Raw genomic sequence first — 17,125 nt, 5'->3', positions numbered from 1 at the left:
TCTGAATTATATCCGACAACAAAGCAATGAGATGTGATTTTTGGTAAAAAACAAATCTCTCAGCTCTGCCTGCACATTAGAATTACCTATGGAATGAAAAACAAAAGAAAGAAATGCCCCTCTCTGGGCCCTCCCCTGGAGCTGTCAGCATCCCTTGGGAGCTGTGAAGCCAGGATGGAGAACTGCTGAGGACCCGTTTTCCTTGTCTGACTAGCCTGGTCACTGACCACTGGGGAGATGACAGCACCACAGACCTGGGTGGAGAAGGGCAGCCCTCACTGCATCCCCCGGTCCCCGGGCCCCATGGAGAAGTCCCTCCTCTATGCGACAGGCCCTCAGTGACAGTAGCCTGCATAGCTTAGCGGGCCAGGCCTTCTGAAGGAGCTGGCTCCTGGGAGCTCTCCGCACCTTTCCTAGACCACTGAAATTGCATGGAAAGGCTGTGAGCTCCAGTTTCAGCTCCTCCTCATCCCAGATTATATCCTGCTGCGATGAAAAACTCCCAGGAATCTTCCTTCTGGCTAGAGTTTCCCTCCACTGATCTTTGTCAGATGAGCCTTGGCGCTTCCTTCTGCTTTGCTGTTTTCGCGTTCCACCCTCCTCACTACTGACATCTGGGGCCAGATCATTCTTCGCGTGGGGACCATCCTGTGCATTGTAGGCTGTTTTGCAGCACCCCTGGTCTCTACCCACTAGATGCCAATAGTACCACCCCCTCCAGTTGTGACAACCAAAAATACTTCCTGTCATTGCCAAATGTCCCCCCGGCAGCCAGAATCTCCCCTGCTCGTGACCCACGGCTCTAGCGGAAGAACACTTTGAGGGTGGGGTTCACATCTAGTTCAGCTCCTTACTTCTTCCAGTGCTTTGCACAGCGCCTGACGCTTGGTCGGTGTTCACCCAGTGACTGTGAGATGAACTCCTTTCTGTGTCATGCCTTGTGTTTGGAGGTGTGGGGGACAGAGAGCTTCATGGGGCGGTGATGTGCAACACTTCCCTCTGTCGTCTCCTTCCTCCTCCCACGCAAGTACGGAGCAGGCCCTGTGCTTCTTTGTCTCGGAAAGACTTGTGTCCAAACTCGGGTTTCCAAAAACCCATTAAGGTGAACAGGGCTCGAGAACAAACTAATTTTCCTCTGGATGAAGAAGAGATTTCCAGAGACTTGAACAAGAGGTAAGAGAAAATTCAGTATGTCCTGAGGCTGTGGCTGGAAATGATGTACCAGGAGATGTGGTCCTGGTCAGAGGCCATAGCTTTGGCCAAGACCTTGGGTCCCAAGTGTGGCACAGAGAGGCAGAGACCACCTGGCCTGAGATCATGGACATCCAAGTGGGGATGGGGGACTTGTGACCAGCAGGACTCTCGGGAATGTCGGGCACTACATAAGGTCTCAGATCCCTGGCACAAAGCCTGGAGGACTTGGGGAAGAGAAACTCCAAGAATGACTGAGGCAGTATGAAGTTAGAGACAAAGTCAAGTGGATTTATTGAAAACAAAGAGATGCCAGGATTTCTAGTACACTGAGCTTTCTGGCTTGGGATTCATATCACGGGTAAGTATGAAGTGCCAACGGAATGATAGCTAGTATTTATTGAGTGCTTATTACATACCAGACACTGTTCTTTCAAGTTTTGGTGAATTGTCCCTTTTAATAATTTTCACAATATTCCTATTATTAGGTTCCACTGTAATCACTAAGGTAGGGATGAGGAATTAGAAACATACTCTAACTGGATGACTTGCCCAAGGTCTAGCAGCATCTAAGCGGTGAAACAGAATATAAAATAACAACAGCAAACATACGTAACACTTATTGTGCTGGGCACCGTATCAAGGGCTTTACTTGTGTTGATTTATTTGATCTTTACGACAACCTAAAGGAGGTAGGTATTATCACCATTCCCATTTTACAGAGAAATGGAAAAACAGAGTTTAATAATAAAGTATTTTACCCAAGTCTCCCCACTCATTGCTGGCAGACTTGGAATCTGAACTTCGAAAGCCTGGCTGCAAAATTTGTGCATCCAACCACGAAACGGTGCTTCTGAAACTCCAGGACCCAAGCTCTTAATTGTACTCGGCTGGGTGGGCACCTGGATATTTACAAATTATTGAGTGCTAAAACAGGATTTTAGTAGGAACCAAAGGGCAGTTAGGACCAAAATGGCTTGATCATATTCCAAAGAGAAGAATCAGACAAAGCTTTGAGTTGTTGGCCTAGCTCTGGAGTTTCCAACTGATACTGAGCCGGAGATCAAGGCACCCACCCACGAACTCATTAGCTTTCTGTATCTCTGCAATAGAGACATCGATGCGTATCTGTGGCTTGGTAATTGCGGACAGCATCTCCTTGTAACATGCCTACCAGAGATGTTAACCAACGGGAGCATGCCAAGAAGAGAGCCCAGGTCACAGAGAAACAATGGGAAGAATCAATAATGTTCAGCTTGGAGAAATCTGAAGGAGAACTTGGATGCTTTCAACAACTCCAAGAATCAGGCATCAAACCAACCAGGAGTCAGGATCTCCTGACGCTTAATGGTTCATTCTCAGTCACCCGGAGTGCTTTGGGTCATACTTTATCAGTTCGTGTCCCATAGCAGGCTCCCTATAAATACAATGAGTAGATTTTGTTTAGACCCTGATTTTGATCTAATGGTTAAGATAGTCATCGGGGGCTTTTTTGTTTTGTTTTGTTTTAGATAACAAAAGAAATATAAATTTGGACATGATATTGGGTGATATCAACAAATTCATGTTATTTTTAATAGGTGTGATATTGACATTGCAGTTATGCAAGAAAATGCTCTGTCCGACCCCCACCACCTACTTTTTAAGATGTATTTAAGAGTGAAATGACTATTACGTGGAGTTGGCTTTAAAATACTTCAGAAAAAAATAGGTTGGGCAAGATGAAACAAGCATGGCCAAGGGTTGATGGTTGTTGAACTGCGTGATGGCTGCGAGGTATATTATAGTCTCTATTTTTTGTGTATGTTTGTAAATTTTTACAAGAAAAAGGAACAAATTTATTCATATGTAATTTTTACCCATAGATATTTGGACAAATTTAAGCTCATCCTCTAGCGCCCCTCCGAGTGAGTTCAGGACTTCTCACAGCAGAATGCTCTCAGTGTGCACATGAACTTCTTACAAAGTGCCTGGCATGCAAGAGGCAGAAAGCAAAGCTCCCAGGCCAGTTAACGATCATGCCTGGGTGTGACATAGCGTCACTTCCATTATGTTCTATTAGTCAAAGCAGCCTCAAGGCTCCTGGCTTCAAGGAGTGGGTGAAACCTGCTCCACCTCTTGATGGGGGGGTCGCTAGGTCACAGCCCAGTAGGAGGCATGCACGGTAGGGGATATCGTGTGGCCATCTTTGAAAAACACGATCAATCACAGTAAGTTGGTGGATGATGACGCAGAAGAGCCCAGCCTCCCCACTGGGGGCTACAAACAGGGCTTCTGGCTCCAGGCACCTCAAGGAATAGCAAATTCCCAACCAATTTGACCAATTTCTGATCTACCTGACATCAGCTTACCAGCCCTTTCATATTAATCAAGAGTCTCCCAGAACTCTGAGTTACTCCCGACTTCCAGGCACAACTCCATTTCCCCCAAGGGCTACATGCTCGAGTGGGCAGTACCAGGGACCTGAGAGGGGAAATCCACAGCAACCTGTGCATTGGAGGATGCCGAGCTTCGAAGTCACAGGCCAGAGAGTACCTAATTTATTTCTTCCTGATCTGAATCCTAATGGTGATGCTAGCCTGCAGGCTGCTGATGAAGGGGAAGAAGCAGGGCCAGGTAACCGTCTCTCAAAACCACTCAGGGACAGTGCTGCTCCCCTGTGCCCTGCCTCCTGGCCCACATCTGCTTCTCAATCATCCTGCTGGTGGGAGTGGGGAGATGAAACAAAGCACTGGAAAACTGGAGCAAGATGGGGACCCAGGGAACTTGGAGAAGGTGGGGCACAGGAAGGAGGGGTACAACTTCAAAGGGACGAATGTTGTCCAAGTGCTGTATCATCCCGGCAGCCACTCAAACATGTGGAGACCAGCAGCTTAGCCAGTGCAGTGCTCATGATCAGAAAGTTCTAGGATGAGTATGTGGGTGGAAGGAAGAGCCAGGTGTAAAAAGTGGTATTGTATGGGGGAGTGGAGGAACTATGGACCAGGAGGAGTGGGGTGCAGGCTGAACACTCCCCAGCTGGGCTGGTGTGGAAGGTGCCTGGCCTCTGCCCTCTCCCACCTCCCTCCAGGGGTAAAAGATTTAGCTTTAACCCTGCTTGTTTTCTGCCAAGCCCAGCACCTCTTTTTCAGCCCCACACTTAGAGGTGCACCACTGCCCCAGATCAGGGCAAGGATAAGAATATGAGAGACTCTTGGAGACAAAAGCAAAGAGCAAACGGACAGGGAGGAGAGAGGAGCATCTTTCTGAGCTCATCTAGCTCAGGGGCAGGACCAGGACAGGAACACAGCACACTCGATTAGATTAGCATCAGTTTTGAGGATAAGTGATGCTCCTTTGTCTCAATGTGGTTTCCACCCTGGCTTGCTCTGGTTCTCTGTAGTAACAGTGAACTCTTGGTAAGGGGCAGATGAAGAAATATGGCCTGGGTTTTAACAAATCTTATTAAATAAAACTAAGAGTTGCTTAGTAGTTCCACCCACTCAGATCCTGAAGAGCACTGTTGCCCCAACTTGTGGTCAGATGTCCTGGGTAGCTATCATTTTTGCTTGCCAACCATACCATCCTCTTTGATCTGATAGCACCTCCCTCAGTTTCTTTTGGGAAGATGACTCTCTCACCCTTTATATAGTCTTGGGCAGGTCCGCTCTCATAATGCCCCATGCTACAGTGTACAGATGACTCAGATTAACCAAAGAACTCCATCTCCTGGGCATAATGGCTGCTTCTTCAGGGTGGGCATATGACATAAACTTGGCCAATCAGGAACTACCCTCAGATTTCATATGTGGATGCTGGGAAGAGATCACATGTGTCCTCCTCTAAAAGCTGTCAGGATTTAGGAATGTTGGTGGAGCTTGCCTGAGTGAGAATAAACCCAGAGGACTGCATAATCAAGAGATGGAGTATGAGAGAGGAGGGGAGGGGTCTGATGACACGTGTGGGGACTCAAAGGTGGTTTAGCAAAAAACTAAGACTGTCCCCAAGCCTTTCTCAAGTGCCACTATACAGAGTTCTCTGCCAGAGCCAAGGATGTTGCCTTCCCACTTAAGCCTGTTTATTCTGATGGACTCAGCCAGTTGCACTTAGATTGAGACATGGGGACTAGGCAGAGCATGGGTGTCAGTGAATACAGTTTTTAGGCTAAACCTGTGACAAACCAGATCTTGACTGTAGTTATTTGCACATGAAACAGATTGGAAACCAATAGACTAAAGCCTACTTGGGGTCTCTTGGGGAATTTTATTGCCTGGGAAAGTACTATTCTGCCCTTAAAAAGCTCTTGACCCAGAAGCAGGTCTAGGATCCAACCCCACACCTGCAGGAAGGGACTGTGTCCCCAAGAGGGACATGATCTTGAATGCTGTTTCAGATGGACAAGACAGACCCTTCCAAAGGGAAAAGTCAAAGGCCACATAGCGGGTCAGCCAAGGGAGGTTCCCCTGGAGAGCAGAACCAGGGTTGCCAGATGCATCCACCAAGCAACTCACTCGCTGGCAGAGAAGAAAGTCTTTCAGTTCCTGCCTGGTAGGATTTGATCATTGCTATGGTATAGTGACTTGTGTGTTTTCTTTTCATCCCCCTTCTGAATGGAACTGTTTTACAACCCTGTTCCTATATGTAAAGCTGTAACCTACATGAAAAGCTGAATATATCTGCACCACTCAGGTAAATCTTCCTGTTCCTACTTGGCCATTGCATATTGGGAGTGGGAGAGCTGGGGGTGGGGGCATCGCTTGTCTCTTCAAGTTGCCATACCACCTGGTCCTAATTGCTTACAACTCAGGAGTTCTGGTCTTTGAGATGAATCAGAACACTTGGGATTTGGGACTTGTCTCCCTTGGACAGGGGGTAGATGTGTCGTGTGTGAGAAGTACCTGCAACCACCTGGTGGCCAAAAGTGTGGACGGCGACAATGTTCAGCACCACCCAGCACTACTTCTTCCCTTCTTTTAGACTCATATGACACTTGATTCTTGTCTGGGCTCCTGGCCAGCATATTTCCAGCCTCCCTTGCTGCTGGTGTGGTCAAGCTCCCAATGAAAATAAGTGGAAGTAATATGAACGACTTCTGGGTCATGCCCTTAAAAAGAAGGAGCGTATCTTCCCTTTGCCCACCCAGCTGCTGGAATTCGGATGTGCGTGAGAATCATTTTGGACCACGCGGTTTAAGAGTGATCCTAGGAACGGCTGGTTCTGTGTCAAAACTCAAGACCTTTAAAAACCCATCCAACGGGAAGTCACATTCTTTTCCTTTTTGAGACTTTTATAAATTCATCAACTCTGGGAAATATAGAAATCATATCCTATCAAAATTACTGTAATACTAGAAGTATACAAGTATTCACCCTGGGAAGCTATAAAATTAAGAGTAAAGATCAGAACGAAGAAAATAAAGAAGCAAATTTAAATTCATGGTATAAGCAGTTTTCTTACAGATTTGAGTGGTGCAGGTATATTCAGCTTTTCATGTAGGTTACAAATTAGTAAGATTTTATCAGTCTCATTCTTGCTTTCTTGCTGTAAAGTTCCTCATAGAATTAGGCAAGGATACAGAATATTATCAGAAGTCCTGGGCAGTAAACGGCTGGATACATAGCTAAACACGTCTGTAGTGCAGCCCTTGGTCCCCAGAACTTCAGGAGTGTGCATGTCTGGAAGTACTGTCCTCAAGGTTGCAGACAGAGTTAAGGATCTCATTTCCAGTGCACCACAGCCCCTGCTGTGGGAGTGTTTTGCAAAGGGATTATATCATGAGTTCAGGAAGAATTTATGCCAATAATCCACGCTCACAGACCACCTCCTAGTTTTTGACTCACGCAGCAGCAGCAAGCCCCCACCTCATCCTAGAGGAGGAGAAAAGAATAGTTTCCTCACATCTCTGAGCAACATCTCCCCTCTGGCTTTCCAGTGCCTCAGAAGACATTTCCCTGTTGTTTAATCATTTATGTAATCATAGTGACGTTCTGTGCATATGCTGTCTCCTTTGGAAGGTGTTTGGAGCACGTAGAAGAATCTGATTTATGAGGTTCCTAGCTTTATTTATTTATGTAACAGCTTGATTGCAAATTTGTAATCAATGTCTAAATGTCTGGGGGAGTTTGATGGTAAGTTTTTATGCTTTGGTTGACTATATGTAAATAGCAAATCAATATTTAGAAATGTGAATGCTAAATATTAAAAGCCGTGTTGTTTTAGAGATTGAGTTAGTACATTCACCAAATAAAAGACAGGTGAATTTTTCTCTCTGTATTCATAGCCACTCAATGCTATTTTTTTGATACAAAAGCTAGGTTACTAACTTCTATGGGTTTCAGTTTCCTTATTTATACAGACAGGGGTTAGACTCCATCATTGCTAAGGTTTCCTCCATCTCTAAGATATGGATGATTATTCAAACTCAGGAATTCCTTTGCTCGTGTTTATACCAGGTTTCTACCATCCCGGAACAATCAACCACACAGATAAATGGAAGTCGAATCTTCAAAAACAACTTAGGCCTCTGGCCTGCTTTTCATTCCGTTATAATATCACAGCTGCCTCTGTGTAAATAGGCTGTCAGCATCTCATCAAGGCACATGTCTCATTGATAGGTTTGTCAGGCACACTTACAATCAAAACTCAGCCCATCACGCAGATAATTATCAGCTTTAGCACATCTTGGCTGCTGTCAGTAAACTTTCTTATTCTGTGCGCCAGCTTCCCACAGCAATGGAAAAGAACAGAACTGCCCACTTCTGATGAAATTTTCCATCACATTTTTACAAAGGCTGAACATTTGAATAGTGCTTCACTGTTTACAGCTGATTCCCCTTTCTCACAACTATGCTCATTTTACAGGTAGATGAACTGAAACTTGGAGAGGCAAAATGACTTCTCCAAATCTCACAGCTAGTAAGTAGCAGGGTAGCACTCTAACCCAGGTGTATCTAACTTTAAGCCCAATGGCTTTTCTATAAAAATAGCCCCAACTGATAGCAACATCTGGGTACCACCTAGGGTGGTCATGAAAGCTGCTTCCGCATTTGCTAAAACAGGAACACTGAATAACACGAATTCCAATACCTTCTCTCCACTATATTAGTTCTGGCCAACGTTGTCTTTAAAGGCTGGACAGGAAAAAGAAAACAAAAACCTGTGGTTTCAATTTAAATGTATCAATAAGAGAACCAGGAGGAGATCCCAAATGTTGATGCTTGCTGTTTGCTGTCTGAACCTACTGTTTAACTCTGGTATAGCACTATGGAAGAGTGTATTTTTCTCTTCCAACTGTTAGCTGTCAACTGTTAACTGTCAACTGCCCAAGGTTGCCTTGCTGATGTCACACCTGGTCACGTGACTTGCTTCGGCCAATGAAATTTGAATGGAGTTAATATGCCAGCTACCAGCAGAAGCTTTGAAGAGCCCCTCTCTTATTTCCACTCTCTTTCTTTCCCCTCTGTCATGAGATCAGCATATGCTAGATATAGGCTGCTTCTACTAGCTGGGTCCCCTAATGAAGATCGGAGCAGAGTTTCAGACAACCTATAAAGATCAAGTAATGTGATAAACCCTCACTGTTGTCAATCACTAAAATTTGGAGGCCCATTTGTTATTGGAGCATAACTTACCCGAAGCCAACAGATTTAAGCAATTATGCCATTGTCTTGGAAATATCTATCAATTCTTGGGGACACTAGGTTCCTTGAGCAAGTACTATTTTTGAACTATCTTTCAACTCCAGAATCCAGAGTGCCTGGCACATCATAAGTAACAAATGAATCTTTGATGACTGGCTGGATGGATGGAAGGAGGGATGGATACTGTAAGTTCAAAATGGAGCACAGATTCCTCAGGACAGAACCATGCACTAATAAAACCCACATGGACGCCACTGTGGGTTCTGATTTCATCAATTCCACTGCTATCCAAATAATCATGTAGGATTATCTTATATAATATTCTAGCTCCCACTACCCAACTCTGCACTTCTTAAAACATCATCTCTAGATCTTTCTATTTGTGACTCCATCAGTTAGCAATGTCTGTAGACTAACCACTAAGACTCAACAGGAGACATGACCCAATAGCTGTCTGCCCTGTCTCTGATCTCTTAAATACAGCTGACCCTCTCACCCACTGTGCCCCTGTGTGTGGGAGAAAGGCAGGTTCAGGCAACAGCTCTTGGCCCAAGTATTCTCCAAGAAGACACCACGATGGTTCCTCCTTCTTTCGCTCCTTGCAGTTTTCTGCATGGTTCCATGTGAACAGTAGAGCATCGTTGTTCAGAGAACAGTCTCGATAGAATGAGAAAGACCTTGATCAAACCTTGACTACACTATTCACATGGCATTGATGCCATTTGGAACTCTGGAACTAGAATGGCCCTTCCCAAGTTCGGCCAAGATGGGCAGACCTTCACACTCCTGATTGGATGCAGGCTAGTGCAGAGAGATCCATTTCTTGAACCCCCTTTTCCATCTCCAAACCCATGGTCACATTTATAGCTGTTTAGCCTGTTTGCTGTGACCCTGAGCTCATCAACATGGCTGGACCATAGTCTGGGAGTCAAAATATGCAAGTTGAAAGGGTTTTTTTAGGAGACTTCTCTTCTTGCTCCTCCTCCAGCTCTGACAGTAGCATTTCTCCAGAATCTGCCATGAAGAACCTGACCTGAAGCTGTCAGGGCATGTCAGCCGTCACCTGCTGTGTCATGAAATTCCTTCAGAGTTGTCAGGAACTTTTCTTCCCTGGCACCTGCTTTCCAAGCCATGACCCATGCAACACTGTCGGCTGTTTCGAGGGGAAGGAGAAGTAGCCATTCATCCCATTTTTTTTCCCTTCCTGCCCCAAATGATCAACTTTCAGCACTTTTTTCTTCTCTGGAGCTTTGTTCTAGTTCACAGCCAGCACCTGTGGGTTCAACCACTCCCTTCCTCTGAGGAATGCTGTTGACAGAACTTATACAAGACAATGTACCCTAACAGTGCAATGCCGAGGTGTTCTCCATGGTTTGACACCTTCACCTAAACTTTGCATTAAGATCCTCAGACTTTGCCTTTTTTCTAGGACAGCTCCACCAAGTTGCCAATGGATTAGGAAGCCCTTCCTACAAAGCCCCTCATAGGCTGCCCCCTACTGGAACCTGACTCTCTCTGGTTCAGTCTTGACCCCTCTCACAGGCTACGTCCACTGTGGTTGGACCTTCTCCCCTGACTGGCAGCTGGGTAGGGGCTCAGTGCCTCACCAGTGAACACCGCCCTCCCTTAGAAGCTGTAGGAGTCAGGCTACAGACTGGGAAGTGGCGGGGGGGACAGGATGGTGAACCGTAAGACAGTATAGACAGTATGGCTGGTGGCCTAATACACGTCTGTTCTAATAAAGCTTATTCAACTTAAATATCCAGTGACTTCATTCTGATTACAACAGTGTTTTTCCGAGGAAACAGAAATACAAATGCAAAAGATAATTCTAAGAAAGGAAATTCCATGACTTGTTTCTACCTGAACATTTTTCAAGTGATTCTGCTCTTAGAAACATGGGGAAATTCCAACGTGGATGCTAAGGATCCAGCACACTCTGGGCACAGGAAGAAGAACTTAGTACACTGACTGTGTGCCGGACCCTGTTCTCAGCACTTTTCCATGTATTAATTCATTTAAACCTCCTAAAAGCCTATGAGATAGGTTCTATTATGATCATTCCCACATCACTGAGGAAGAAACTAAGGCACGTAGGTATTAAATAGCTTGCCCAAGTGGCAAAGTTGCAGAGTGGCAAAGCTCCTGTCACGTGTTATCATCATCTTCTTTTGTGTGCAAAGGAGCATCAGTTGAGTACCTAGGTACTCAGTCCCCTAATTCTCTAATTGAATGCTCAAAAATCCTAGGTAGGTATTATCAACTTCTGTTCTACAGATGAGAAAACTGAGATTCAAAAAAAAAAAAAAATCAGTGACCACCAATGTCACAGAGCTAGCAAGCCAGGATTTGAATGCTGAAGTGGAATCCCACCTTTTCAGGTGGCTGAACAATAGAAAGATACTACTTTCCCAAGGAGATGAGAAGCAGCAATTCTCTGCACAGTTGTTCCAGGACAGGCTCAGGGCAGGAGTGGACGTGAACCTGGACAGGGAGGCTGGTTGCTGCCCAGGGTCCTAGCAGGTGGCTGCCTGCGGGCTCCGGAGCTTGGCCAGCAGCCTATTTTCACGCCCATGACCTATTTTTGCTCACCCAGTTAGCTCTCTGACCTATTTCTTTCCTGAAGAATTATTTCATAATCTTCGCTGAGTAACTATCCCACGCTGAGCACAGCACTCATGAACATGGAGATGGGGAAAAAAAAAGTCCATTCAAATGATACAGAGCAATAGCCACAGTCCAGGTAGAAAGGCCAGGAGGGAAATTAAGAAGTGTCTCGGACCTGCCCTTTCTCCTGCATTCAGATTGGTTTCCTTTTTACAACAACTGACCCAAATCATCGGCAGTTGGGGGCCTGGATTGCTTGACCTGCTTGTCAGCTGGTCCCTCTGCATCCAAAAATTTTTGCAGTCTCTTAGGATGAAATCTTTCTCGCCCCTGCTTTGCAGCGTGGCATCTTCAGTTCCTCGAGCTGGCTCCCGGTTGCCAATAAAACCCGCTGTCCGTGTTGGGTCCCACTGCCCAAAAGAAGCAAAGAGTGAGTCAGACATTGGTAAGTGATGCAGAGGTGTTAATGCGGCAGTGCAATTTGGTACTGTTGGGAGAGCTGAGCTATAAAACGCTATGATAAAAGGGGCTGCTCCTACAACTAAACAGGTGTAATTAGATGTAAAAGCTCCCTTTTCCTCTCCTTTCAGATTCTCAAGCTCAAACCTGCTGATTCTGGTGTTTCCACCCCACTCCCACGCCTTTTTTTTTTTTGCTGATGGCCCTGGGGCCTTGGCTGCTTTTCTTCTCCTTGGCGAGCTGCCTCCTCCTCCATCCCTCATGGATCCTGACCCTCAACTTAAGGATTTTATAGAACAAGAGGTTACAGACACAGCAAACATAGGGAAGTGAAAAATTCTGCACTTCTCTTACAGACATGGCCCCTGGTCATTAGCCCCTGGCTCCCTTGCAAATGCTGATTGGAAGCTGCCTTGGACCAGCACTCAGCTCTGAAGGTGGGGCTCACCCACGGTCACTCTCCTGGCCTGACTCCCACCCTGCGATTTCAGCATACAAATCAGAACGTCTCACTCCCTCTGCTGAAGACTCTCCCCTGGCTTCCCTGAGCTTAGAGCAAGCTCTGGGCTCCTTTACCTGGGCCTCCAGGTCCTCTGCAATCTGGGCTTTGCCCTCCTAGCCTCCTCTTTACCTCTGTCCTCTTCAGCCTGAGCCGCAGCCTAGCCTGGTCCTCTTGCTGTGCTTGGAACACCTTCAAGTCCGCCCACCCCAGAAGCTTTGTACTGGTTAGTCCTTTTCCCTAGCACACTGCCCACCCCCCACCCCCCACCCCACCCCCACCCCCGTCTACAAGGGTGACGCCTTCTCATCTTGCGGGTCTCAGCTGAGACAGCCAAACGCAGTGTGTGATTCTGAACCGGATTCTTTTGTTGGCATCACTGATACAACCTGAGTAGAGTTCTGAGGATAAGATACTAGTAACTAGTGATGTTAACTTCCTGATTTTCATGCTTAATTTTTGATTATGTAGAAAAATTGTTGAAAAGTCAAACTGACAAAGACAAGCATTGCGGTAGCTTGCCTCCAACATGGCTGACCTCCCTGGATTTCTTCTCCCCTAGACACACGAGCCAGAGTTGCAGCCTGTTCCTCTGCTCCCTTGAATGTGTCCTGACTTGTGGCTGCTTTGATCAATGGAACACTGCGGAAGTCAGGCAGTGTGACTTCTGAGGCTGGGTCCTAAGGAATCCTGCAGCTTCTGCCTGTGTCTCTCAGAATGCTTGCTCTGGGGGAAGCCAACTACTATGAAAAAGTGAGAACCCTGAACCCACCATGCTGTGAGGAAGCCCAGGCTAGTCACATGGAAGGATTGTGTAGACAAAGATGTCCTCTGACTGCCACCCTCTGAGGGGCACCAAGTAACCACTGCCCTGCTGAGCCCATCGGGCCCAGAACTCTGAAAAATAATAATCAATTGTTTTAACCACTATGTTTTGGGTTTGTTACACGTTTATATACAACAAGGACAGCAGTTATATTTGAACAGTAATTAAAGTATGGATATATGTATGTAAGCTTCTTGATGTTTCTCTCTCTCTCTCTCTTTTTTTTTTTTTTTTTTTTTGCATTAAGCATATATTGAAGTTGTAATTAAAGAAACCGTTTACTTTTCCCCTGGCACTCATTACCTTGTGTACCTCCCAAGATATGGCTGTATCAGCTAGATAGAATACACGACACACCATGATATCCATAGCATCTAACACAATGGTTGGATACAGCAGATGCTTAATATTTATTGAATAATTGATGTATGGGGGCACATTGAATAAATTCTCTCAGGAAGAAAGGTTATTTATTTATTTATCCATTTTTAGAGAGTTTTTTTTTTAACATTTTTTTATTGAGTTATAGTCATTTTACAATGCTGTGTCAAATTCCAGTGTAGAGCACTTCAGCCATACATGAACATACATATATTCATTGTCACATTTTTTCTCTGTGAGCTACCACAAGATCTTGTATATTTTTCCCTGTGCTGTAGAGTATAATCTTGTTTATCTATTCTACATTTTGAAATCCCAGTCTGTCCCTTCCCACCCCCGGCCCCCTTGGCAACCACAAGTTTGTATTCTATGTCTATGAGTCTGTTTCTGTTTTGTATTTATGTTTTTTTGTTTGTTTGTTTTTAGATTCCGCATATGAGCAATCTCATATGGGATTTTTCTTTCTCTTTCTGGCTTACTTCACTTATATTGACATTCTGCAGGAGCATCCATGTTGCTGCAAATGGTGTTATGTTGTCGATTTTTATGGCTGAATAGTATTCCATTGTATAAATATACCACATCTTCTTTATCCAGTCATCTGTTGATGGACATTTAGGCTGTTTCCATGTCTTGGCTATCGTAAATAGTGCTGCTATGAACACTGGGGTGCAGGTGTCATCCTGAAGTAGGGTTCCTTCTGGATTACTTAGAGAGTTTTGTGTTAGTCTGGCATCATGCTTTTTTTTTAAACAACGAACTCTATGCTCTTTTTAAATAATCCTCTTAAAGAAGCTTAAAGACACCAAAAAAGTGAGGCCACGTGTTGAAGCTATGGTTTATTGCCTTTCCCGTCCGATAGATTTATCTCTGCTTGTGATTTTTCTCCTCTGCCTCCTTCTCTGACTTCCCCACTCTAACTACGTAGACATTTTGCCCCCATACCTCTCTCTTTGTACCTGTCTAAGAAAAGGCTGCAAAAAAAATAAAATTATAAACTGATCTCTTTGGGGAATAAAACTTAGGTGAAATATCAACAGCTCAAATCAATCAATATATATAAAGAATAATACTTATGATCAAGTAGGATTAATTTCAAGAATACAAGGATAATATAACACTAGAAAATTGGTTAATAAGTACGTTTCATAGGTTGAAGGAGGAAAATATGATCATCCTAGTTTTTTTTAAATTTAGTTTTCTTAAAAACTGGATCTTGAGGAATACTTCCTTAACATGATAAATATTAATATTAAATGAACACTTACCGAGCTATAGTGTATGCAAAGCACTGCATTAAGTTTTAGAGATTAAAACATTAAATAAGGCAAGTTCCTGCTCTCATGTACTACGTACCCAAAATATGTGCTATTAATCACAAAACATTACCAGTCTCCTTTTCTGCAAGTAGACCTTTGACTTCACAACTGGGAATTAATCTGAAAGAAATGTTTCAAATTAAGATATTTTCATAATGTTCATTGCAGTGTAATTTTTAGTAGTAAAATCTCTTAGTGTCCAATTCTAGGGGGATAGTTAAGGAGATTTCTTCATATTAACTCAATGGGATATTATGCATTCACTAATGAGTTTCATTCAGTACTCACAATGTGCTAACAACCTAGCACATAGACTAAATTCGTTCAAAGACAATGTAGTAATATCGAACACTGTATATGCAGTAAAATTAGTTCTAAAATGTATAACAGTTTGTCAACATTTTGGATCAGATAGTTCTTTTTGGGGACACGGATTTGTCCCGTGCGTTGCAGGATGTTTAGTGGCTTCCCTAGCCTCTACCAGGGGGCCAGTTGCATACCCCCGCTGCTTAGTTTTGACAACTAAAAATGTCTCCACACTTTGCCAAACGTTACTGGGGGAAAAATCTGCCTTTGGTCAAGTATAATACATACTCAACATATGACACAATTTTCCATATGTAATGTGACTACAACTCATATACAAGTGAATAAAAAAATGGAAGAAACAATGAGGAAATAATACCTATTTATTGACGGAATTCCGGTTGTAATTTCTTTTCTCAGATTTTCTGATTATTTGAGCAGTAACCATACCCCATTTTAAAGTTGTGATTTCTGAACAACCAGATTGAGGAAGAGCTCTCATACCAGGAACACCAGCAGTACCCCGGCAAGGCCAGTTCCCCTTGGGGGGCTGACGTGCGGGCTTTCTTTCCCTTACGTAGCTCCTGAGTTCCAGCACTCCACAGAGAGGCCTTGGGTACCTGCATGACTCACTGTGTGTGTATATCAATATCATCAATTTCTGTTTACAGCAGTTCCCAGATGACTCTCTTTGTAATTTCTGGTGCACCTTTGATACGAGCTGTGATAGTTAATTTTATGTGTCAACTGGGCCATGGGATGCCTAGATATTTGGTCAAGCATTATTCTGGATGTTTCCATGAGAGTAATTTTGGATGAGATTCACATTTAAATCAGCAGACAGAGTGAAGCAGATTGTCCTCTAGAATGTGGGTTGGCTTCATCCAATCAGTTGAAGGCCTGACTAGAACAAAAAGGCTGACCCTCACCTGAGTAAGAGAGAATTCTCCTACCTGACAGCCTTGAACTAGGACATTGATGGTTTCCCTGTCTTGGACCCAAACTGAAACATTGGCTTTTCCTAGGTTTTAGGCCTTTGGACTGAGACTGGGACTAAACCATTGGCTCTTCTCGGTCTTCAGCTTGCTGGATCAGTCTGCAGATCTTGGGTCTTGTCAGCCTCCAGAATGAATAGGAGATAGGTAGGTAGGTAGGTAGGTAGGTAGATGGGGGGGGGGATTTATTATAAGGAATACATATATATATATATATTTTTTTTAATGTATATATTATTGGTTCTGTTTCTCTGGAGAACCCTGACTAATATACCAGCAAAGATTCACTTCCAGGTCCAAGGACTGGGCCTTTCTAGAGAAGTCCACAGCAAGATATTACCAGTCCTATAAATTCATCAGAATCAAACACAAGCACCCACCAGTCTGGTTTCCATGTCTAATTCTCAGATGGCTTTGACCTTGGGCTGGCCCACCATGTTGCTTATCCCTACTCAGATCTGACCTTCCTCAGTGGGTGAACTAACAGTGAGCCTTTATGCTTAATGAAAGGTGGCCTTTCCCTTTGATTTTTCTTTTACTTTAAAGACATGATTTTGGCAAACTGTCTACATATACCCCAGAAACAACTTCAACTTGCTTTTGTATTGATTTCATTTCTCCACTTTCAGCATTGGACCCTGATAGAAATCAGCAATCAGAAAGAGACAGCAATTCCCTGCTGTGTGACTGAGAGAGGACAATTCTTTCCTAGCCCATTGAGCTTTTTTTTTTTTTTTTTTTTTTTGGAAATGCAGCAAAAATGTACTCTGACAGTTGCCTTTGGCTTCCTTTGCAAACACAGCAATATAGAATGGTCTCAAAAAGGTGATGGGGCATTGCTTTAGCTGCACTGGTGATGGAGAACAAGTTAGACAGGCCCAGCACACAGTGACACCACCCATCACCCCGTCACATTGTATCCT

This window comes from Camelus dromedarius, chromosome 20, assembly GCF_036321535.1.
Source record: "Camelus dromedarius isolate mCamDro1 chromosome 20, mCamDro1.pat, whole genome shotgun sequence".
NCBI lineage: Eukaryota > Metazoa > Chordata > Mammalia > Artiodactyla > Camelidae > Camelus > Camelus dromedarius.
This window is presented reverse-complemented; position numbering follows the sequence as displayed.